This window comes from Thunnus maccoyii, chromosome 22 (genome assembly GCF_910596095.1).
Source record: "Thunnus maccoyii chromosome 22, fThuMac1.1, whole genome shotgun sequence".
Classification (NCBI taxonomy): domain Eukaryota; kingdom Metazoa; phylum Chordata; class Actinopteri; order Scombriformes; family Scombridae; genus Thunnus; species Thunnus maccoyii.
Window position 1 is genome coordinate 10,725,732 of NC_056554.1, and position 24,369 is coordinate 10,750,100.

The 24,369-nt window shown below is 40.4% G+C and overlaps 1 protein-coding gene across 16 annotated transcripts in view; it reads right to left on the reverse strand.

The window, feature by feature from the left end:
* Nucleotides 1–24,369, reverse strand: part of LOC121889010 (receptor-type tyrosine-protein phosphatase delta) — a 369,584-nt gene that overhangs the window by 133,680 nt on the left and 211,535 nt on the right. For 14 of the 16 annotated variants that reach the window (XM_042400705.1, XM_042400691.1, XM_042400694.1 and 11 more), the window contains exon 9: nucleotides 23,188–23,225. The gene's annotated coding sequence lies outside the window, so the exon portion shown is untranslated. Of the gene's footprint in view, nucleotides 1–3,336; nucleotides 3,793–20,832; nucleotides 20,851–23,187; nucleotides 23,226–24,369 lie in introns of those variants that run through there. The other 2 variants (XM_042400693.1, XM_042400692.1) reach the window with 2 other exon arrangements.

Below are 24,369 nucleotides of genomic sequence, written 5' to 3' on the forward strand. Positions count from 1 at the left end.
ATGCAGTACCAAAGGTTACAGGAGGAAATGCTTGCCAAGTAAATAAGTGAGTGAAGCGATTGAATAGAGGGGAAAAACACAGCGGGACCGGGGCCAAAGTGAACCAAGGGTAAAGTCATGATCACTTCATTATGCTGCGGTGCAGCTCAGTGTTGTGCGAAATCAAACTGCTTTCTCATTTGTCACAATGCATCAAGCTGGCCTCTGTGAAGTAGGTTTGTAGTCGGCTGGAGGCCCCCGGACGCACAGGCACTCACATCGGTTGATTAACATGAGGAGACTAAAGTGCAAAATATACAAAACTCATGCACATATATTCATGTACATTAAACAGCACGACACATGGGCATACACCTCATTACCCTCTCACCTTCTCACCCATACACAGCACCGCTGCCATGATTTTTTCCCCCCAATATGACCTCTACCAGTCAAACTTCCCCTGCATCCGCCAACCACCCATCCTGCCAGCTAGCCAGCCGGCCTGCCAGTCACTGGGTAGTTGTTAAGGGCTGTTGCTGGCACAAAATAAGGTAGAATACACCCACTGGATTACAGAGGGCAGGCAGTGAGGGGAGGGGAGGGGGGGGGGGGGGGGGGGGGGGTGATTGCTAACAGACCTATTGGCACTCCATCTCCTCCAGTTCCAACACCACGGCGCCTGATAATTGTGGCCTCTATGTTTACGTATCCATTTTTATAATGTAAGTGTTGATTTCTCATTCCACACTCGTAATAGGGGCCCTGGCCTTGGAATTCCTGAAGTACTGCTCACACACAGGCGCAGACACACGTGTACACACACATACTCACAGATAGAAAACAAACTTTTTTCTCACTCTTTTTTTTTTTTTTTTTTTGCTACTCTTGAAAATAGACCAGTGACTCAGAGCTACTTGGCTGTGCTAAGACAATGGGACTGTGAGGTGCAGGCACACTTGTTTTAAGAGGGCTAGGCTTTGTGCCGAAGAGGGACTTGGATAAGGACATATACAAAGCTTCCGTAGTCCTTCAAGATGCCTCTGTTACATTAAATGTACTGCTGTCAATGAGCTTATGTCTATGAGCTTAACATTTAGCCCACATGTGTAGTAACACTTGTAAAATCACTTAACCAGGTGAGGGTGCATTGGAAAAATAATACACATAAAAAAGGACATCTGAAAAACACTGTTGACCTCCCTCTAACATTCACTCTTGGAAATATCCCGCTGTTCCTTCCAGACACTGTCAAAAAATGTGGGATATGATTTTAGAATCTGCTTCAGGCACATAAAAAAAGAAGAAAAAAGGTGGATCAGAAGGCACACAAAAATGGCCTAACTCCCTTATAGGCAGTTTCTCAACTATTATATCATTTTTCAATTTAATGGCTTGCATGCCATGAACTGTTTGTATCCTTCACACACACATATACACATACACACACACACACCGGTGGATGACACAAAAAAGCTTGACTCCTTTCCCCCTTTTATTTCCTTTACACTGTAATACACAATTACCTTTTCAAAACTCACATTAAGCTCTCTCACAAAAAAAGCTCTATTTTATTTTGGATGATTTAAAAAATGGAATTTGAAGATGGCCGCGTCAATACCGCTTTTCCATGACCGAGACACTTTGTTCCCTTCAGCGACTTTAGATAGCAGCACTTAAAAACTGAGCACTACCTTGGTGCATATCTGTTTTGACTTCTCTTTTGAGCGCCGCTGTCGCAACAGCAAAATTGGAAATCGAACGTGTGGTGACAGCGTTAATTGCTCTGTGTCAAAAAATTGGGCAAGTGCTAATTGTTTGAGCCGGGAACTGTAAAACACATAAGACAAGTGGAGGTGCTGCGGTGTGCTCTCCTGGCGCCCTTACTGGCTATAAACTGGGGAAATTGCTTGGACAAACATACATGCACACTCGTCTGCATGCTTAAACATGCTTACTTTACTGGCCTTTTGGACACCTCACTAGCCTACTCCGCCCTCAATGCCTGCATTCTCATTTGGTTCAGACAGCAATGTATGACGACGCATATGGACAGACTTTTTTTAAAAGAATACACATGCAACTTGCTTTCATCCCAGAATGCAACATGACACACAATCTCAATTTTCAACAAGCTGATGGATATATAACCAATTATTTTGTGACCTTTTCAAAGCTCATTTATATTAAAATGATGATGTTTAATTATGAGCTAAAGTTTGACTCAGTAATGGTTGTGGGGGTCTTGTCATGGTACCTAACAACCCTTCTTCACGGCTTGTAGGCCCTCTCCACTGCATTCTCCTCACTGACTGGAGAGAATGAGTCCCCTAGTGGCCCAACTGGCACACTGAGCACAGGTGGTGTGCACAGCTCGACTGGAAATGAAGGTTCACTTTCACCTGATTGACAGAATGCTTGCGTGACTGACTTGATTCTCTGCCTGCCTGTTTGACTGACTGATATTTTGCTTTTTTTTTTAAAAAAAGAAAATACAAAAAAAAACTATGTGAGCTCTTTAAAAAGCACTGACAACTTTTTTTTTTTTCAAATGTACTCTAAAAATAAGACAGATAAGATGAGGGATCGCTGGAGAGTTTCAGAATGCACTTTGAAATTCTTCACAATCGACTCGCTGGAAAGGCTTCCACAACTTTAAAAGGGTGAACTAAATGAACTGTATGCCACGGATTAAAGTAAGCTTAAAATAACACGTTTGAGCGGGTCGGTTTTGCGATTTTTTTTTTTTGATGACATAAAAGGGAACAACATAAAATGAAAAAATAAATAGCCAATGAAGAATACACATCAACCGCAATATTAAGACTATCCAACATATATTATTATATGTGGTGATAATTTATATAAAAATATAAAGATATGGACACTGGTCGCTTCTCCAACCCTCCACAAAAACCACACACCATAACAAAAATATTCCACCTGCACATTCACAGATGCAGTTATACTGTATGTGCAGGTACATGTTCAAAACGGAGATTTAACCGGTGAATGAAGCTATTTTGTGCAATTTCTATCGAAGCCGTATTTCATAGTGTAATGTGGCTCTGAAAGCGCTACTGTATCTCTTCAAGGCTGCGCGCGTTCATAATAATAAACTGTGCGTAAAACAATTATTGACACATAAATAAAACGGTCACATCCCTGAATAAACCATCAACTATATAGCTACGTAGCCTATACGCGTTAGGAGGATTAAACAGGTCAAAATGTGTCTTAACGGGTTACAGCTAATGTGTTTGAACCAACTTCATGAGGCTCCTCGCACACCTGAAATCACTGCGGCAGCGACTTCAGTTCCGACTGTCACAATCTCCAAACTCACAGTAATCTTACCTTATCACCATTTTGCGGTCACTTTGAAACTCAGTCTCTCCCTTTTTGTCTTCAACAAAGAGAAGTCGAGAGTTTTTTACATCCAGTAATGACAGCCGAGTCCTTAGAAATGAAATAACGTGAGAGGAAGAAAAAAAATCCGTCCTCGGGTTTCTTCTTCTTCCTTTTTTTTCCCCCCTTCTGTTTGCTCTTATTTCGATTCTTTCCTGGAGTTGTCCGGCGGTAACGATGTTCGGGGCGAGAGGACGACAAACACGCACGTGAAGCGCGTGTAATAGGGCTATATTCTCTGGTTTGGATCGTTCTGTGTTGTGCTCGTTAGATCTTCATTGAATTGAACGTGGCGAGACTGTGGTTGTGTTTGGAGAGTGCGGTGTGGCTGGGACACACAGCCCCCTCGCTCTCCCCTTCTCTCTCTCTTTCTCTCTCTCTCTCCTCTCTCTCTCTCTCTCTCTCCTTCCTCCCCCCTCTCTTTCTCTCTCTCTCTCTGTGTCTCTCTCTTTGTCTGTCTGTCTGTCTGCCCTCCCTCTCTCTCACTTTGCTGAGACCTGAGCACGGACTGAAACACCAGGCAGAGAAAAACAGGAGACTGACAGACATAGTGAGAGAGAGAGAGAGAGAGAGAGTGAGAGAAAGAGAGAGAGAGAGAGAGGTGTGAAGGGGGGTGACGTCAGTCAGCGAAGTCCCACTCTTCCAACTCTCCTGGATCAACACCCCCCCACCCCTAAGTCCACTGCAGGAATGTGTACTTGGACATGGCTATTTTAGAGGAAGATTTGTGATGTGATTTGTGTGTGTGTGTATGTGTGCATGTGTGTGTGCCTGTGTGTGTGTTTGAGTCTGACTTGGTAATTATTTTCAGATGGTAAACTGTGAGAATATGACTACATGTGAGAGACCACATAAGTCTATGTGTATGTGTTCTTAGGAAAGTTATTTGACAGCTAAAGCTATGTTATCATGAAAGAGCACAGTAGACACATACTGTATCAGTTATGTAACCGACAGCATATTTATAGAACAGCTTTTTTAAAAAAAAATATGAATGAAATGTGTAAGGAATGGTACAAAAATGCATAAAAAAGGGCGTAAATATGATAATAATTTGTGTGTATAGAGTGTGGTGGATGGAGGAATTCAGATCCTTTACTTAAGTGAGATTAGCAGCACCATACTGTAAAAGTACCTCAATACAAATAAAGGTCCTGCAGTCAACATTTGTAAAACGTAATGTAAAATCCTTGGACAGTGATGTTGACGCATCTCATCTGAACTCTTTGTATGAGTGCATCTATTTCATTTTGTGTTATGTGCACTGCACCCTTACCAAACTACATGGGAAAAAGCAACAACAACAACAACAAAAACTTGCTCATTATAGGTTCTTAAAATCTTAATCTGCAAAGTAACTTGTAACTGTTAAATATATATTGTGGTAAAAAAAAAACAACAAAAAAGAAACCCTGAAATGTAAAGTAGTAGAAGTATAAAAGAATATAAAATAGCTATATAACACTGAAGAAATTGAAGTACAAGTACCTCAAAGTTGGACTTTCAAAGTTGTACATTCCACCACTGATGCCTGTGTGGGTGATAGGTCACAACTGGTGTACAGATATGCCTCATGGTTAGGTTAATATCAACACAAACTCCATAAAAAATGCACCCAATGTATAGTAAGGTCACTATAAACTCATTACTAAGAGCCGCAGACACACTGTAAGTCCCTGTAGGCATATTATATTGATTTGTTGTCAGGCTGGGCTTCAGTGTGTATGTTCGCGTGTCTGTTGGGGGGCACATCATCTGCCATGTTTTTTTTTTTTTTTATTATTATTTTTTATCAAAGGCGTGTCTTCTGCATGTAGGGAAACTGCCTTCACTTGCTTCAAGGTCAGCCTGTTGGAGTAAACAAAGTTGAGCAGTAACCTTCATAATCCACGTGTAATGATCACAAGGTTCATGTAATGATTCCAAGATGTGATTAATTCACTTCCACATCACTGAATAGACATAATGTTGCACAACAATGCATAAAGTGCTCCTGATAACACAGTCAAGTGCACGGTCCTCTAATGTAAGGCTACAGAAAAAAAAATAACAGTAATGGCCCAGGGTAACAGATGACTATGACCAATTGTGTTTTGAGAAAAGTTGCTTTTGTGGCAGCAACCCAGACCTTCTGATGAACAACCTAGCCCTGCAGACATGAACATCTAGCATCCAACAATAGTACTCTCAGAGAGACAGAGAGACAGACTACTGCAGTCAGCATATCTGTTTTCTTACCTGCACTCAAACATGTCATGTATCTGATTGAGTAACCGTGATGGTGATTTATACCTGCAAATTATACCCGGCTCCATTTTCTAAGGGTAGAATTTGATACAGCCTCGGCATGTAGATTTATAGGCCAAAAGAAAGTGGTGGTTTTGTGACAATGAACAATGGAGAAACTTGATGAAATTACTGTTATGTGAACTATTGCCCTTGACTGCTGGCTATGAGAAAACATTGTGGGAGTGATAGCTAGTTGTGTCTCGAGGCACAATGTACTGTAGATCACAAATGTCTTTCACCAAAGCAATTATTTGGATAATATTCTTATTTATCAGGAGTATAGGCTGACTGTTGAAACATTATGCCATTCCTAATACATCTAAACATCACAATTCTTTTTTTAGAGCTAAAATGAGCTAAGGGACAGCATATTTATCCTTTAGCTGAGGCCCACTAACATTATTTAAATCAATACTATTTTCACCTTCTATTCACAACTGTTTGGGGGCTTTTTCTTTTTTATTTGTTTTTAAATCCCACAATCTTTGAATATAATTGGATGACACTAGTTATTAGATTTATAATTCTGCTCTGCATCTAACCTTGTGCTTTCATATTCTTGGCACCAGCTATAATAGTAATACAGCAGCACTTGTTGATAAATGGGGGCAAGGGTAGGATTTATCAAGAACCTGCCTCGCTGGCCTATCATGGCTGAACTTTGTTGCCCAACCGAACAGGGGAGTCTATAAACCAACTGTCCTTCAATAAGAAGGATCCGAGACAGAAAACCTGAGTGCCAGGCTAAGATACAAGTTTGCCTATTAATACTCTTGACAGTTGGAGGGCTATGAAAAAAAAGTCTCACTTGGCAAATGTTTTCTTTGTTGTAGGACAATGACAGTACATTTCTACAGAATATTATACACTACCTGGGGGCATGTTTTCGTTCATACACGTGTGGGGTCATGCAAAGCGTAGCACTGATTGGCATTTACTATGTAAATACAATGAAAATACGGCTATGAATGTTAAAGGTTATGCGGTATCAATATGCATTTGCTTTGGATGAATAATGTAAGAAAACCTTTTGATGCATGTGTTTCTCTTTGTACCTTGCTACACAGTCTGTGGGGATTATTCTGAATTTACAAAACTAATTAGCGTCAAATATTTTCATTTATTTTATAAATTACTTTACATTTTCTTCTTTTTTTGTTCTCAATAGTAGTTGGTTGATTTAATGGCTGACAAAGGTTAATTTGAAAGCTATTTAAAAGCTATTTGCTATCAAAGCTATTAATGACAAGTTTACTTAGGTTGGGTTTGCATCTTAAATACATTCAATATCTGACAATGGATATCTTCATATTGTGCCATTTATGATCATGCAAAGCATCAGGATTGGATAGATAGATACTGTAAAATGCTTTCCAGCACTGTATAAGCTTAGTCCTCAACAGCCTCTTTCTAACACTGCTAGAGTTTGTGGAACTATTGTACTTCAGTGATACTTTTTCTCTCAGCAATCTATTCATTAGTGGCCTTGTGGATTATGTGAGTGACTATATAAAGCAAATCAGTTTATAGATTTGTCAGGATTTCTTTTTACAGGGTGCTGTGTTCATCTCAATGGGGATTAAAAAAAATAAATGAAAATAATTCTTTAAGTCACTTTTCTGTTGTGTATCAGCTTTAAACTGTCTGGTTCAGAATCCAGACAGGCAACACAGGTAGAAAATCAATCATCTTGGTCTTTAACTTGCAAGTAAGAGGTTCTAAGTAATGCTTGTCAGACGAATTTACACTAAGGACTAGGCTTAGACTGGATTTTGTTGCTCAATAGGCTGAGGTCAGTTCCATTGTAACACAATCCAATAACTACCGTATCAGTTTAACACTCTAGATTTGGGTGGGCTGACAGCTTAGCTATTTTAGAGGGATTTTTCTCCTCCATGGACAGCATTTAAATTCTGGATAAGTTGTTCTATACTTCTGACCATGGAGCCTATTTATAATTCTGCATCCAAAATGGTCAATTTCACATTTAACGTTAGACAGACAGACGAGAAAATACAATATCTTTCACTGTCAATCTTCCTTTAGCCCGAGGTGCAGGCCTTTTCACCCTTGACAAGTTGCTGGCGCTTTACAAATGACTGTCAGTCAAGTCATTACTCTAGATTCTGTGACCCAAAGACAACACCATGTATAATGCGGCGGAGGAGAGTGACAACTTGTCTGAATCAAAAACAAGGACTGTTGTTTTCAGCTCTCCATGCCCCAGAGTTGATACATTTATAGTCCCCACCTCCCCCACAACCCTGATCAAGTAAACCAGTCATCGTAAAATTAATTTCCCCATCAAGCGAGACTCATGCTCTTTGGGATAACAATCTATCTTAAGCGGATAAATCTAATCCAATGTGTTGAGACGATGGAGATTGACTTGTTTATGGCCGCTGCCCAAGCAGTCAAGAGAGGGGGAAAAGGGTGGGGGGGCTAAGAGCGACAAATGCCAAGGTGATATTCTCCACATCTCCAAGGCACGAAAAATGTAAACCAACACCCAACTCTAGTCCTTGGCTGAGACATCTGATACTCCTTTCCTTCTTAGAATCTGTCAAATATGATGGATGGCTAAGCATACAGTCGTGCTTTCATGAGCAATTAACATTTCGTCGAAATTGGAGGACTTAATAGTTCATTGCAAACAAAAAGAGGACGAAAGATTTATATGTTGTGTTGAAATGATTGTAAAGTTTGCGCGTGGGATTGATTGCCATAATTATGTACATGATAAGGAAGAAGTGGTTAATTTACTGGTCAGATGCCAGGCAGCTGTATACAGAGCCTTGAAGTCTGTGATAACATATATTATGTAGGTCACTTAGTGACCTACATAACTTAAAAATAATGACAGCCGTTTAACTCGTCCCCTAGGGCTCAAGACTCTGTAACACCTTCGGAATCCAAATTATTACATTTCTAAATGATCCCTACAGAGAGATACCTGGACTTGGGAAGGATGTGTAACCATGACAAGAGAAAACTTATGTGATAGGTGTATACTCGCTGCTTCACCGTCTCTTTCTTTTAAGAATCATGTGTAGTGTGTCTTCATGTTTTGGTGAGCCAAAGACAGTTTTGCACCCTGGTGGACAATAAAGATATATTCCATTCCATTCTATTTTATTCTACTCTATTCTATTCTATTCTATCTTATGTTAATTATACATTTACATAGAATAATTATAACTATAACTACAGAGACTTTCATCACAATGAGGCAAAACCCTTGACCACTCTATCAAGAGATTCTTGCTCAAAACCTCAGTTATTCTACATCATCAGAAGTGTGTGGATGTGTATTGATCAGATTTGATTGACAGTGCTTGCAACATAAGCAAACAAGCCCAAGACTGTCATCACGTTCTGATTAATTTTTTGCTAAACATTGATTGGTACACCGAAATATGTGACATCACCTTTTTCCATGATATCCGCCCACTTCAGACCAATAAAAAACCCTTTAAATTTCACTACAGCAATGGACCAGTGAATAAATGAAAATAAATAAATAAATAAAATAACCACTAAAACAATTACTAATAAACATGCAAAACCGTTACAAAACTTATGGAGCCGACTCCACTTTAATTCTTCTGGTGAATTTGACTACATGCCTTTTTAGACTAGTGTGACATTCCCTCAGATTGGGGGAGCTGACTCAAGGCTAACATTACATGTCTGCTTGGTAGCTATCAAGTAATGTGGCAAGTACAGGCTTCAGATTGTGCTGTAGGGAGGCCGCATCTATTCCTTGAGTACATCAGCATTTGCAATCAGTAGTCCAGTGTGCAACAATGCATAATATATTGTCCGCCACAGAACGAGTCACGAGCATATTGCTAAAGAGAGCACAATGGGCTGCGCTCCTAAGGAGGGTCACTTGAACTCTTACATGACCTGAACAGCTCCGCCTGTCAGGGGTCACGCGTTGAAGAGAGAGACGTGCACTTAGTCATCTGTTCTGGAAGTGCTGAGTCATGAGTAGTCAATATCACCTTATTATGATGTCAAGCGGAATCAGATTCGCGATGAGCCTTGCGGATGGGGCCTAGGTTTGATTTAGTTTGGTGTTGGCATGAGGTGCAATGAGCTGCAAAGCAATTAGGTCCATTAAGAGATCAACTGGGATGGTGTGAGCAGCCATGGTGTGCAGCAGCCTGCGCAGCGAGACAAAGAGAGAGATAGAGGTAGCGAGGGAAAAAGCTTTAGACAGATTGAGTCAACTCTTGCCTGACAGAGTCGCTCTGTGGAACCCAGATCGGGACATCAGTCCAGTGAAACACTGCAAATCTCTATCTAAATGTGCGTGTCTAGTGTAAGCATGCTTATGTAAGATATTTTTTTTGTATTTCTGAGTCTGATGTACTGAGTACCAAAGTCAAGAAAGTGGAAACAAGCCTGTTGATGATAGACAAGGGGCAACAGAGGTCCTTTCCCCAGACTCCAACCCCACTAGCACCTCACTACTGATTGTCACTACCACACAAAATCACACCCCTGGCTGTGGAGGGCGCTCCCTATTAAGGGGGAGGATATACATAAGCAACTGTAAACCATGAGCAGCACTCACCGCTCTCCTCCATAAGCATGAGACATCCATCACCATGGATACTGATGGATGCATTGCTCTCTCCGCTTTTGAGTTATGTTACGTGGTGTTTCCATACAAATGCAAAATATCCTAACACAATGAACATGTGCTCTGCGCGCTCTACGTGTACGTACACTTATTAGACGCCGGCATGGAAATGTTTAGTTGATGAATTAGTCAGTCAACAGAAAATTAATCAACAACAATATTAATAACTGACAAATCGTTCAGTCGTGTGTTAAGGAGAAATGCAGAAGAAGATGAGGATTTTGTCCATTTTATCAATATGTTTCCATAGCTTCTAGAAAACTATGATATTTTCTCTATTGTCTTATTGACTAACAGATTGATATCAATGAATGATTTACAAATTGAAAATACAGATGAATTGATGATAAAAAAAAAAAAAAAATCATTGCTTGTAGCCCTATTTTTCTCTTTAACAGTTTTGTGGTTTGGGATAGCTTTTGAAAGGGTGAACCCTCTGCACAAATGTACAAAAAGTAGATATGATGTGGGAATAGTGGCTGGACTGTAATTAAGCCTAAGAGGTAAACTGAATAAACAAAACAAACAAAGTTTTGCTGATGTGTTAGGGTCGGCATACTTTTTGTTTCTATCGCCCTCTCACTTTTTTCTTTTTTACATTTTTTTCAAATAGGTGCCTCTGAACAAAAATCATGCACTGCTGCTTTTTCTGTCTGTTGATCTTATCCCATCTCCCTCCGCTTCCCTTCATTGTCCTTTCATTTATTTAAATCTTCCCTACTCTAAAAGCCTTATACCTTCTCCTGCCGTCATCCCGGCTTCTCATTCATTTGCCCGTTCTCTTCTCTACTCTACACATCCACTCTTGCTCTCTACCTCTCTGACTTTCCTTCCCCCAAACTAATAGTGACACATACCTCATCTCTGTCTGTGTCTCTTTCTGTCACTCCCTCTGTCTCCATCCCTCTCTCGTTCTTTTTTTTTCCCTCTCTCTTTCAGCGGGTGCGGGCTGGCATCGGGCTTTTACGAGAAGCCTCTCACCATAGCCAATTGATCACGGCCATTGTTTGCACTGGGTCCTCCATTTTACAGTTCAGTGTTCATGAAAAGGAGCTTTTGCCACTCCTATCTGTCACCCCCTCCACTGCACCCCCTTCTAAAATATACTCTCTCTCTCTCTCTCTGGCCAGTGATCCCCCACTGACATTTTCACAAGCGCACCTTCATCAATTTCACACCTCCGATGCCCTTCTATGCCAGTGTGGAAGGTAGGAGGAGGAGGTGAATTGATGGGTGAGTGCTGACAAAGCTAGCTTGAATTCAAAGTCAGGGAGTGACAAAGTTCTCCAAGTGTAGGACAGATAGGACACGGAGGGTCATCAATATGTGTGCCATCAAAGTCCACAAAATAAACAACTACATGACATTAACAAAGCTTTCAGATTCAGTAATATCTCTCAAAAGAACAGTTTCATGATGTTGACTGTATTGCAACAGTGTCCAATGTAGTATGCACAATCTCAGCTTACCATTTGCTGCCCCCTGTAGTTTGCATCTTTCTCATTCCTTCCTACAGACATGAATCATGCAATTTATGCTATAAATCCAATAACATAATAAAAAGTGTGATGGGAAAAGCCATCCAGAAGGTAAACGTCCCCTGTGCTCGCTTCCTCCCTTTAGTCTTGGGAAATTAGGCCATTCTATCATCAACCAACTGGTACATGTATGAGCTGCTAAAGTAATTGGCGATAGCGGTGAGCTCTCAGCTGAGGCAAAGGTAGCGCATTCACCTCAACAGAGCCTTAAGCTAAATGCTTGAATGGAATAACAGAGAGGAGATGGAGCAGGAGGAGGCAAGTGGTGCAGAAGAGAGTAGCAAGGTGCCTCATTCACTGGCTCAGGGGTTTATGGGATTGCTCCCAGCTGTCACTCTGTGTAGTGAATCCGCAGCTCCGTAATATCTTAATTGTTTCAAATTAAATGCTCGTAAAATGGCAAAGGAAATTCGTTTTTTCTCTCTGGCTAATCCAAAGCAGCCCCTTGACTTACAGCTGGGCCCGCTTTAAGAGAGAGGGGGTTTAAAAGGTGGAATGGGTCCCACATGAGATGGCTATGGATAGGCTGGTGTGGAGTTATCTTTTATAGGTTGTGAAATACCAGCCAATCACTGCGCATATGTGAATCACATGTCTCAGAGCATCCCCTGTTCTTTTTTCTCTTTCCTTTCCCTGTCCATGTTTCCTTTCTCCACATCTCCATCTGCCCCTTCTTTCATTCTTCCTTTACATGTATGCACATGAGTTGTACTTCTGTACGTATGCGCGGAGGATGTGCGCATGCAGAGGCTTATCATAATAAACAGACTAAATGTCCTGTGGGGATTCACACATTTACCCCCCACACCACCCCACCCACCCCCCCATCTCCCTCCAGCACTTCTTAGATTCAGCTCATTCCACAGCACACATTCAAATCACTCAACCAGCTAAAGCGTCCTGAATGACATCAGCCTTGCTGTCAAACACATGCACGCATATACGCTCATGTATGTATGCATGCATGCACACACATAACACACACACATGTTGGCATACATATAAACACAAGCACATATAAACCTCTTGCCACATCAGTCACCAAGAATAATCAGAGAGTATACTGTGTACTTGTGCATACTATATGTGCAATTCACACACTAAACATATGCTTTCTGTGTGAACACAGTATGACATGCTTGTCATGGCTTTTCTGAACACAATTCCCAGTCTGAATGGATATCAGAATTCCCCATTAACCCCTGTTAACTTGACATCTTCCCTTCCATTCTTGTGCAAATACAGCTCGAAATGAAGCCCCTAACAGGCAAATCCAGCAGACAATTATGTGTCATTACATCTGCAAAGTGGTTTTGTGGTGGGGGCTGTAGGTGGTGATGACGGTAGGGGCAGTGAAGTCGATTATCGTAAAATGAAACACCAACTGAGAAAGCCTGACACCTCTCCACTTGGAACCAGAGACTGATTGAAAAAAAGAGAGAGAGAGAGAGAGAAAAAAAAAAAAACGTAAGTGTCATTATTGCCTTGCAATGCAGGGAGTAGCTTTCACTCTGCTCAGCGGATGGTGATACAGAAGTACGGTGGTAGAAGTTAAACTGACAAGTGCTTGAAAAGTTTCTGACACAGCTGCTGTTAATACTGCAGTTAGCAACTTTTGACAAGAGCTATGTGTCTTTGTGAACCTGTGCTTTCTCAGTGAAGTCCTGTGCTGTCCTTTTGCATAAATAATGAGAAAGTTAGCAACTAGCTGGTGAAGACAGCTGAGCGTCTACTGAGCTAAAGATGCAGATTGTCAGGAGTTGGTGGAACTACTAATTAGTTTCACTTAGACATTACATCTGTTGCAACGCTTTTCCTTATGCACCGATGTTTATCTGTTTATTCCCTGTTAAATAAACAAAACAGAGCTAACGAGGGTGAAAATTAGCATTACATCTGTCAGATGGCCAGAAACACGACTCCAAATGAATGCTGATGTTGCTCAGTGTCTGCTTGAAGCGGCGGAATGTTTGCTAACAAGAAACTTTCTAAGGTGTTAATATGTCAGGTGTTGTGTTTTCAGCTTGTTCTGATGCCCCCAGGTGGTCAAAAACAACAACAACAAAACTAAGTAATGGTAACTGTTGCTTTAATTGACACAAAAGCATGAATTTGAGTTTCTGCCTCTTGCCTTCACTGGAATCTGACCTTGGCATTTTTACATTTTTTTTTAGCAATGTCATCTAAGCTAATCAATGAGAGGAAAAATGCCTGAAAATGAAAGAGAACAAACATGGCATGAAATCAAGATTATTCATTGTGGAATGAACAGATTGTGACAGAAGTAAGTAGTAATGTTGAGAATTTTTGACATTTATTTAGGTATGTTATCTTGAAGTTTGACAAAGTGCGTTGAGTCCAAACTGGTGATGGCACAATATTTTTGGATAATATGTGAATCCCTCAGTCCTTCACTGAATCCATATTTCTTTTCTGCCCTACTCTAAGTTAAGATCCATCTTCCACTTCTTACCGTCTATTTCGCCTGCCTGTGTGCTGCGTTGTTTTTAATGTACTGCAGAGTATTCTCCATCCTCTCTGATGCTTCACATCCCATCTCACCCCTCTAATCTCTACTCCTGGTTCTTTCATTTTTATCTCTCTCCGCTCCTCCCCTACCCTCTTCTTCCCTTCTCATTCTGTTTTTCAAGCGTCCTCTTTCCCTTTTCTCTCCCCTCTCATGTGTCTCTCATCACCTCCACTCCTCCCATCCTTTTGGTTTCTTTTTTTTTTTCTTCAGCTACAAAACACTAACTTCTCCCTCTCTTCTTTGCTCCCTTGTGCTGTAAAAGACTCTCCCATCCTTTTTCTCACATTTTCTGTTTTTCTCTGTGTCTCTCCTTTTACCGTTGTTATTACCTTCCCTGTCCTCTCTGTCTGATTATCTTGTTACCGCTGCTCCAGCAGCAAATTCTCTTGACCCAATCCCTTTTTTTTTCATCCTTGCATCTTTCCCTTCAACATCTCCCTTGTGTCACTTTGACTCTTATCTTTGCATGACTTCCCTTGCCTTTCTTTTTCCTCTCCTTTAACTTATCCTCCATTAGTTTTTTCTATGCATTATACCAGAATATGCCCTATCACTGGCAGTCTCACACTCACTGTCTCACTCTCTCTTCTCCTCCTCTCCCTCTGCCATGTTTGTGGCCTTTCGCTCTGTGCACATCTAATGGCTGGGGTGTAATCCACTGGCTAATCTGCTGACAGCCTGTGTGACAAGGCATTAGCTTTGTGTCACTGCCTACCATGCTGCTTCTCAGCGTGTGTGTGTCAGAGAGAGAGAGGGAGAGTCAGAAAACGAGAGTCTATGAATGTTACAATGTCCGTATGCATATGAAATATGTTGGTAAAACTTTGCGTGTATGCTAGCTTGTGTGATAGGGTGTAAGTAATAGCTCATGTGTGCTTGCTGTTCTATGTCAACCGGATGCCCAAGCGTAAAATTGATACTGTAGCCCCTCAGTTTTGCATGACCTTTCACCTCTCCGTTTTTTTTTCACCATTTACATCCACTGCTTCTCTTTTTTTTCTCCTCTATGGGTGATAGCAGTTTTAATAAGACGCCAGGTCAGAGTGCTGGTGGATGCAACATGAGGCAGACTTGGCAGAACGGGCCAAAATAGCCTTGTCAGGGTGCCTCGCTGCTCTGTCAGGCATCCAGCCATGTCAAATAGGACTCAGTTTGTAACCAAATATTGGATTTTCTATTATTTCCTCTATAATAGTCTGGGAAGTATTGTATTTCTTTCAGAAGGAGGTTTTTATTACATTGGCTGATGTTCACAGAGCTGCAAGTAGCGGTGATTTCCATTATTGATTAATCTGTTGATTATTTTTTTGATCATTCAGTTAAATGTTTCATCTATACAGTGTCTTAAAATAGCGAAAAACAGCCATCACAGTTTCTCAGAGCTCAAGATGATCCTTAGAAAATTTGTTTGGTCTGAGTCAGTCCACAGTGTAAGATATTCAATTTTTTAATTATAAACAGAGAAAAGCAGAAAATCTTCACATTTAAAAAGTTGGAACCAGCAAATGTTTTGCGTTTGTTGCTTTTTAAATGACTTAATTGATCAATTATCTAAATTGGTGATGATCTAATAATCCCTGAAGTAGCACTTCATACTGTCTTTGATTGAGTGGGTGAGCATGTTTATGCATGCAGGTATGATCCTGTATGGACGTGTGCATGTCCTCTGCCTTACATATGCTGCGCGAAAAATATTCTTCCTCATCTGAATCACCAGCTCCACTACACCAACAGAACTCACTTTGCACTCGCCCGCATTTCTCTCTCTTTAGCTTCTGTTTCTTTCTTTAGTGGTCCCCTCCCGTCTCCACCTGAGTGATCCTGTTATCACAGCTGACCCCTCGCTAGATCTGTCGACAGCCAAAGAGATTACACCGAAGGCTGCGGAACACATTGGGCTCCCCCGTTTGAAGTGGTGGGAGGGAGAGATTGCCTGATCCCCTGATCCCCGAGGCTTTGGGGATTCAAGAAGGTCCCGTTGGGAATGAGGTAGGGTAAGGTGGGGGGGGTGGGGGTGCTATAGTCAACTTTAAGTCTACTTCTAATCACTGGGCTTTTCAGGAGGGATAAGGGAAAGGAGAATGGGAGCTTGGTTTGGAATGGAATTAGGCCCTGATGGAGCTGGGGATAAGGTTGTTGGTCTTTGATTTGATAACACAGTTTGCTTGAAAGCTTGTGAAAAGCATGTTTGATTGAATTGACACTGCACATGGAACATGCCATACAGCTTGGGAGAATTACAATGCTAATAATAACAGACATAATACTTCAGTAGTCCCCACTGGGAATTTTTCTTTCACCTGCTGCACCCCTCTGGGTCAGCTCCAGCTATAGAGCAGCTTGTAGATTCACTGACTTGCACAACTGTTCTTTGAACCCATGTCAGCAACAGGCATGTGTCATGCATAGCGTAACCTCACTTTGCATAGTTGCTAGTAATTTATACTATATTAGTTGTATTGGCACGGTGTTACCCATGCCTTTTGCACTGAACATTTTCCAGCTAATGAATCATAATCCCAGGGGAACTGTGATTCATTTCATTCATGCTAATTTCGGGGTATTCCTTGATCCAGCACTCAAACTCCCATTTTTGACTGTTGCCGCATGGGGGATACTTCTGCCATTCGAGTGAGAACACAGCACAATTATCATTGATTCATGCACCATAAAAGCAGAACACAGAGAGACAGACTCTTATGAAATGTGGCTTGCCAAAATACTGTCAGAGACTGAGGTTTGATGGCTCACTCGTCCGTGGCCTCCGCATCATGTTGTCTTCACCAGCTGTTGTTTGACAGAAAGGGATTCTTCCCGCAGTGTGCAAAGACACAGCTATCAACTTAAGAGGCTTGACAGCAACGCACTATGGGGCCGTTTTTCTACTGTATTATAATAGGTATTACTGGTGGAGCATCTGCAAATGGCGGAAGACAAAACAACAGCCACAAATTATAAAAAAAAAAAAAAAGAAAGTCTCTGAAAGTAGTGCGGAACCCTGGTGATCTCTTTCTCTGTAATATATCATAGCATTTCTTCATAGTTAGACTGTAAAAAGTTGCCGTACTGCTCTCTTTATTCATTTATAAATACACCACAGACAGTTTTTGCAGCATTTCAACATTTTATAGTAACTTTATGTCATATTATTGAGTGATTGCAGTGGAGCTTGGACCTGGAAACGTGCAACAGCCAATACAGTCCCTGGGAAGCAGTGAAAGAAACTGGCTTTTATTGATCTGTCCTAATTACAGGAGTCAATAAAATTTATGGCTTTCAGGCTTGCCAGACTCCACTTATATGGCATACTGAGTTGAGCAGTCACTTCTAATTGCAAGTGATCAAATGATATATTGCTCTGCAAAACAAAAACAGTGCAGAATAAATATGGAGAGGTATGAAATCCAGTCTGGAGACACATTTGCCAAACAGTACTTTCAGAACTGAGCAGCCGTTGTTTTTTTAATACTCTGTCTGAACAACAATTGATAGCAAATCATGAAATAAACCACTACCTGCTATTTTGTGTATGGCTGTCCAAAACTCAGCATAGTACTGTAAATATGAAAATAACTGCAATGCTTTCAAGTTCCTTTTACCAATTTCCCATTGTATACCAGTCCTTTCAGTATTCAGTCAACTCTAACCATGTCAGCAAAAGGCACAACATTCTCTACCATCATCACTACAAATCAGCACAGATGAGACTCTGGGCAATTTGATGAATGCAGTCAAAACCACTGGCTGCCTATATAGGCAATAAAATTCAATGTACAATACAATGTACGCTGCTTGGCTTGTTGATGCAGATTGTGAGAGCAAGGCTAAGCTCCCAACACTTAGTAGATCATCGTAATTAAAACATAAATTGGAGGTATTGAGCTGTATGCAGTCGCCAGTGCAGGCTCCAGGGAAGCATTGATTCATGCATGCACTTGGAAACAATTGCTCTGATTTGCACAGAGTAAAATATAGAAGCCTTGTAAATAAAATCAATAGCAAACAAGCTGCCTGGCTCTTCAAATAGTAGACAGTGAATTACAATCAGGCAAATAAAACTAGTGGTATGAGCGAGCACGGGTGCAGGGAAGAGAGGCGAGCTTTACTGTGAACGCAGGATGTGATGCAGAACAGCTAAGCTATGTGTCAGTTAAGAAATCTCTTAAGAATACTGTATTACTGAGTGATTACTGATTGATTTTGATGGCCTGATGAGGTATTTGAAAGTATCCGAGGAAAGGACAGGGCAGTCTTCATTTTGATCTTCATGTAATGTGAGTAAGACAGTACAAAAATATACACTTATAACCTTCAAGTCTAAAAACTTAAATAGGGTGGCAGTAGATTTGTGTTTTGTGCTGTGTTTCAGTATTAAGAATCAATCACACTGGCTGACAACTAACACAAAAAAGAAGACATGAACCATAATTTGTCATTTGCTCACAAATTTCTGGAGAAGCAATGAAAAGGGAAACAGATTTTAAAGACCACAGTAACCGCTTAGAATAGTGTATTTTGTTGCTATTTCTCCATTCAATATTCAATTTAAAATGTCCTTGTAACAGTTAAATTCCTCCAGTCAAAAAAGATTTATATTTTTTTTTGTTAGAGTGAACAGAGCTAGGCAGTGTGGAGCTTTATCTCGGTCAGCCATATTTGTTGGTTTGAAAGCAGTCCCAATTTACGCAGAATACATAGAAAATGAGTCCTACTTAAGATAGTCTGGAACAAGAAAGCTTTGCGCAACCGGTGGACTTTGATTTGTATCTTAATTCAAAATAAGCTAAAGTCAAAATCTGTTTTCTGATTAGGGCTAATAGAAAGTATAAAGGTCTGATGTAATCTTTATTACATGGAATTTATGTTTATACTGAACAATAACAAATGCGCTGATAAATGTGTACAAAGTACAGGCACTGCAGACGTCGCCATGAGAATATCATTTAACCACCTGCTGCAATGCAAGGTGTGTAAGAGTGCCCATTTATAAAATTACATACCTAGCTTGTGAAACTGTATTTTTCTGGTAGGTTTATACCCGAGAGACTGTTCTTTCTACACAAATACCACTAGCTACTGCTGAATAAAGGTGGTACATGGGAACCACTAGGGAGTTTACCTTAGGAATAAGCATGTCAAGCAGAGCTATAAAAAATCTGGCTGTTCTCTGATTTTGCTTAAAGGTCAAGGTTCACTCCCAAACATGCTGTATTTTTTTTTTGTCTTTTTTCATTGTGAGGCTAATATAGCGTGATGAAAAAACAGAATCACAATAGTTGCTATCTACAGAGGTGCCATGTGCTATGGCTGAAGGAATTTTAACTAAAATGGCTATGGGCACACACCTGAACCCCACATTGCTCCACATTTATAAATTTACATCTTGAAATGAGTTGCATATTTAAAGAAACAACACTGCATTAACCACACAAACCACATGTTAAGTGAGAAGTGAGTTTTATACCAGAACATTTTAATAAATGTGGGTTTGAATTCATGTCTGTGTAATCCTTGATTTCCAGGGTGTTTCTCAGACTAATCATCATGCTATGGGCAGTGTCCTTCACTGCCAGCCTCATAGTGGGAAAAGAGAGGGGTCAGGAGCGAATGAAAAAGTAAAAGAGGGAGGACAGAGAGAAGAGCAGTTACAGATGAGTGCAGACATGAAGACAGCTATTGCAGGGAAAGAGGCTACAGAAAAAGAGTGGGCTGGATGTATAGGGAAAATTGGATAGGGAAACAACAGAGGGAGGGGAGAAGCAGGCAAGGGGAGATAGCAGGGGTAGAGTGGCAGGAGAATGAGAGAGGGTAGAAAGGAGGGAAATGAAGGAGAGAGGGAAAATTGTAGAAAACGCAAAGGAAGGTGGTGGAGGAAGAGCTTTTTTCCTCCCAGCCGTATACTGTATCCTCAAAGCGGCTTTCATCCGCCCTCACATCAACAGCCTAGGTTGAGAAACCCCTCTACAAACTCCACACACACACACACACACACACAGACACTCACTCATCATGCCAAAAAGCGTCCTTTGACAGTAATCATGAGACTACCTTTTGGCATCAAACAAAACCCTTTTTATGCATTTTGTTGCTACAGGGAAATGCTTAAAAAGGAAGGTAGAAAACTCAAAAAGGTTTCCTCTAATTATAGCCAAAATGAGCCTCACAAGCCAGCTGAATATTGAAGCCTCAGTTTGCGAGACGAAGCAAAAAAAATTGAATGATTTGTTTTCCTTTTGTTCTACAGGAAATCGAAGGGGCACTCACAAAGGTTTCTTAGTACTGACAGACAGAAAAGACAAATGTGCACATGTAAGCGCAAACTTACATCCTGATAAAATATTTTCCCTGTATTACCATAACAGTATTGTGTAGGGTCAAATAATTTTTTTACTAGATATACTAGTACATGTGCACAACGCCTGTGCAAATATACTTACATGCACCCAGCTTGAATAAATGCTAGGAGCAGAGAGGAGACAAAGGAATTAAAGCGAGGCTGACTAACAGAGTATGACATGTCCAAGGCCTATCACTAATTATGCCCCCACTGCTACAAACTGTTCCTTTACTATGATCCAGTGAAACAGGAGACAAGGGAAAAGGCTACAGCAATTACTGCTGAAACCACCCCATAAGTGAAGTGTATGTTAGTCATAAGAAGGTGTCAGGGTAGGGGAAGAAGCTTTATTATTAAAAAACACCATACTTTTAATGTGTTATAGACAAGGTCTATAATATATTTTCATTTGAGATTCTGATAGCATTAAAAAAAACTTTAAAACTACAACTGATGGCATTATTTTAGTTGTAATACTTGAGTAAATCTTGTGTCATTGTTCTTGAAATTGGGTGCTGAATTTACTGGAATTATAAAGCGCAGTTCATCTCTTGTTGTGAAGAGCAACTCAAACAGGCTTCTAAGATGAAAATAAATAAATAGGTTATCGTGTACTTTCTGAAAGGAAATTTATTTACCAAAACACTATTTAGCTCATGCAACAAATAATACCATGAGTCACCAAATTGTAATACTAAAAAAAGATGGAAACGGTGACATCTTTCTACTTACGTGATTCAGTTTGTTAATCAGCTAAATGAAACAGATTTAATGAAAACATCTATTGAGTTCAAGACTTCACCATACAAAGAAATCATGTAAGCTGAATTCAGCAAACCCGATGCTTCTCAGGCTTATATTTCCTTGCTTGGAGTGGAGATAAGTCTAGCTTTCTCTGGACCCAGCATGTACCTCCAGGTGATTTATAGTCATGATGTGTTTTACTAGGAAGTTCACCAGTGGCTAGTGACAACACTCAATGTCTAAAAATAGCTTTTTTTATTTGGTCAAATTGGACAGGTTTATGGAATGTTGTGAAGTGTGGGACACCAATCTGTGTATGACTTATGTTCATAAAATGAATTTGTTTCCATTTTAATCTCATCTGTGCTGTAATCTTAAACTTACCCTTAAGATTCCCCAAACAGTTTTTGCATGTTAGCAGCCCAAAGTGGCATAAACCAGCATCTTATTTACCACCCTAGACATTATGTGATCACTTTAAAGAAAAAGATAAGTTAAATGTCTAATGTTGATGAGCGCAGATGTTATCTTTTATCATTATGTAGCATGCTGTTTAATGCATGGTACCTTCAGCATCATTAGGCTCAGTTATGTAGGAAGAATAGTGCTTTTATTCATATATAATTAGGTCTCTTATATGGAAAAAAAAAAATCAAATCTGTGTCGAATCTGTGCCCACATGACAGGATGGTACTGGACCGATAAGGCAATGCTTGGATGAGATGTAGCATCTGGCTCAGGAGACTAGGTAATGCAGAATGTTGCGGATAATGTATTCAGTGGACGCTGTCTGTTAATTTTGTCTTCTGCACAGATGAATAACAATTTCAATGTTTCAAAGATGCCCCAATTTACAGCCATTTTCACAAAAAAATGCTCTCTTTTTAATCAAATTTTCAGCTCCAAAATGCTTTCTGTGATCAGGTTGCAGAATGTAATGCATCATCCTGAGTCTTTTGTGATTGGCTTGCTTATTCTACTTAAATACATCATAAATTCCCCACCTATTGACAAAACAAAATGCTAGAATCTCATTTGGATGAAATAGAGCAAATGAATGGCAACTAAATTTGGAAATATAGGGCATTCTTCTGCAGCACCAATTTGTGGTTTAAGCTGATAACAGGGTGTATTTTTTACGTTTTTAAAATCCACAATGCACCTATTGTATAATGTCAAGATATTGAACCTTTGCTCAGCAAACACACAACAATGCATACAGTAGAAACACAAACAGACCTAGTTCATTTGCAAACGAACTGTACACATAAACACCCACAGAGATTTATGTCATTATCAAGTGACACACATGCTCACTTAGATCTCTGGCACTCCCCTAGACTTCCCACAATGCACTGTTGCATGGGTAACAGAGATGATGGTTGAGGCTGAGATGTTACAGCGTGCCATTTATCTCTGTCAGATGTGGTTGAACACTAGTTCTTATTGGCTGGGCAGGATTCGTGATTGCTAAAGCGGCACCCCAGTCTCTGAGACCATGCTAATTAAACAGTAGGGAGAAAAGAGCAAGAGGCCTTCACACTCTACCCTCCGAGGCTCCATTCTGCCGCAACCAGCATTAACACAGTCCCGAGACTTTGCAGAAATGGAAACCCAGCTTAGAATGTCATGACCCATCTTTGTTGTTGACTGTATGAAGTGTTTGCACAATGGATACAATGATTCAAGTGTCAGATTTAATAAGGCTTACCTTACAGCACTCAAGCAACCTTCCCAACAGTTCAAGAGCTGCAGGACAGCGAGAAAAAAACAACACATTAGATTACAGTTTAGTCGTACCATCATAAAAGCTGTTAAGATATGAAGTTGATGTCATCTATGAGAAAGAGGTCAAGAGGCATGGGTGAAGATAGGATTGTTTTGTTTTTGAAAAATATTTTTAATCACAGCTACAACAGCGTCGTGATCTGCTGCCCTGAGCTCAGCACTAATTCAGTACTGCTGTTGCTTTTTATAGTGTAAAGGGCAAACATTTATTACCCACTGATTACATTTGGCAGGCATATGTGTCTGACACTTAAGCCCTTGTAATTTTCCAACCCGTTTCAAAAAACCCTTCTTCACCACTGATATTCAATCACTGCTTGAATGTGGTAAATCTCCCATGAATTTCATCGGGTTACAGAAAAGGAGTTGTTAGAACAAAGGGGAAATGGGAGTTAGGGGGGCACTGAGCAGCTTTTTAGTTTAGTACTAATTAAAATGTGGGCGGCCCGCAAAAGGTCAGAGATTGACCAAAAAAAAGGAAAAAAAGGGGGGCACGTCACTGCTGATTGTGTGCATAAGGCGCTCAAGGTCTTGTAGATTAATACCAAGTTCACTTTCAAAAGGGGGAATCAAGAGAGATGGGAGAGAGAATTAGTCGTGTGACTGATAAACAGTATATCTCCATGCTCTGTTCCCTTCCTCTTTTTTTTTTTTTTTTCCAGCTGGGAGATAAAATTCAGGCTTGGCAATGGTTGCCAGCGCAATTGATTCTGGCAGAGGAATATGACTGCAGAGTATGAGGGCTAAGTATCTGAATAGCTGCTGTCAAAATGCTGAAGGGGAATTTATTCCTAGTTTATATGCAAGCTATATCATGGAGTTACTGAGACTAAATGGCTACAGTTTGATACAGTAGGCTGCCATTTCACTGGCGTATAATCACGAGCTGTTCTAGGCACAGGCTTATGGGTGCTGTGCCTGGTTTCAATGAATGCAATAAAAGCATACAGTCATTTGCTAGGATATGACAAATCCTTTACATTTTGAAATATAAAATCGTCTTTTAACCGTTGTTGTAATTACCATGAACTTAATATTGGTCTACAAGTCAGCCCGTTATGTGTGAAAACTGACATTTTGCAAATCTGATATACTTGAGCTTAAA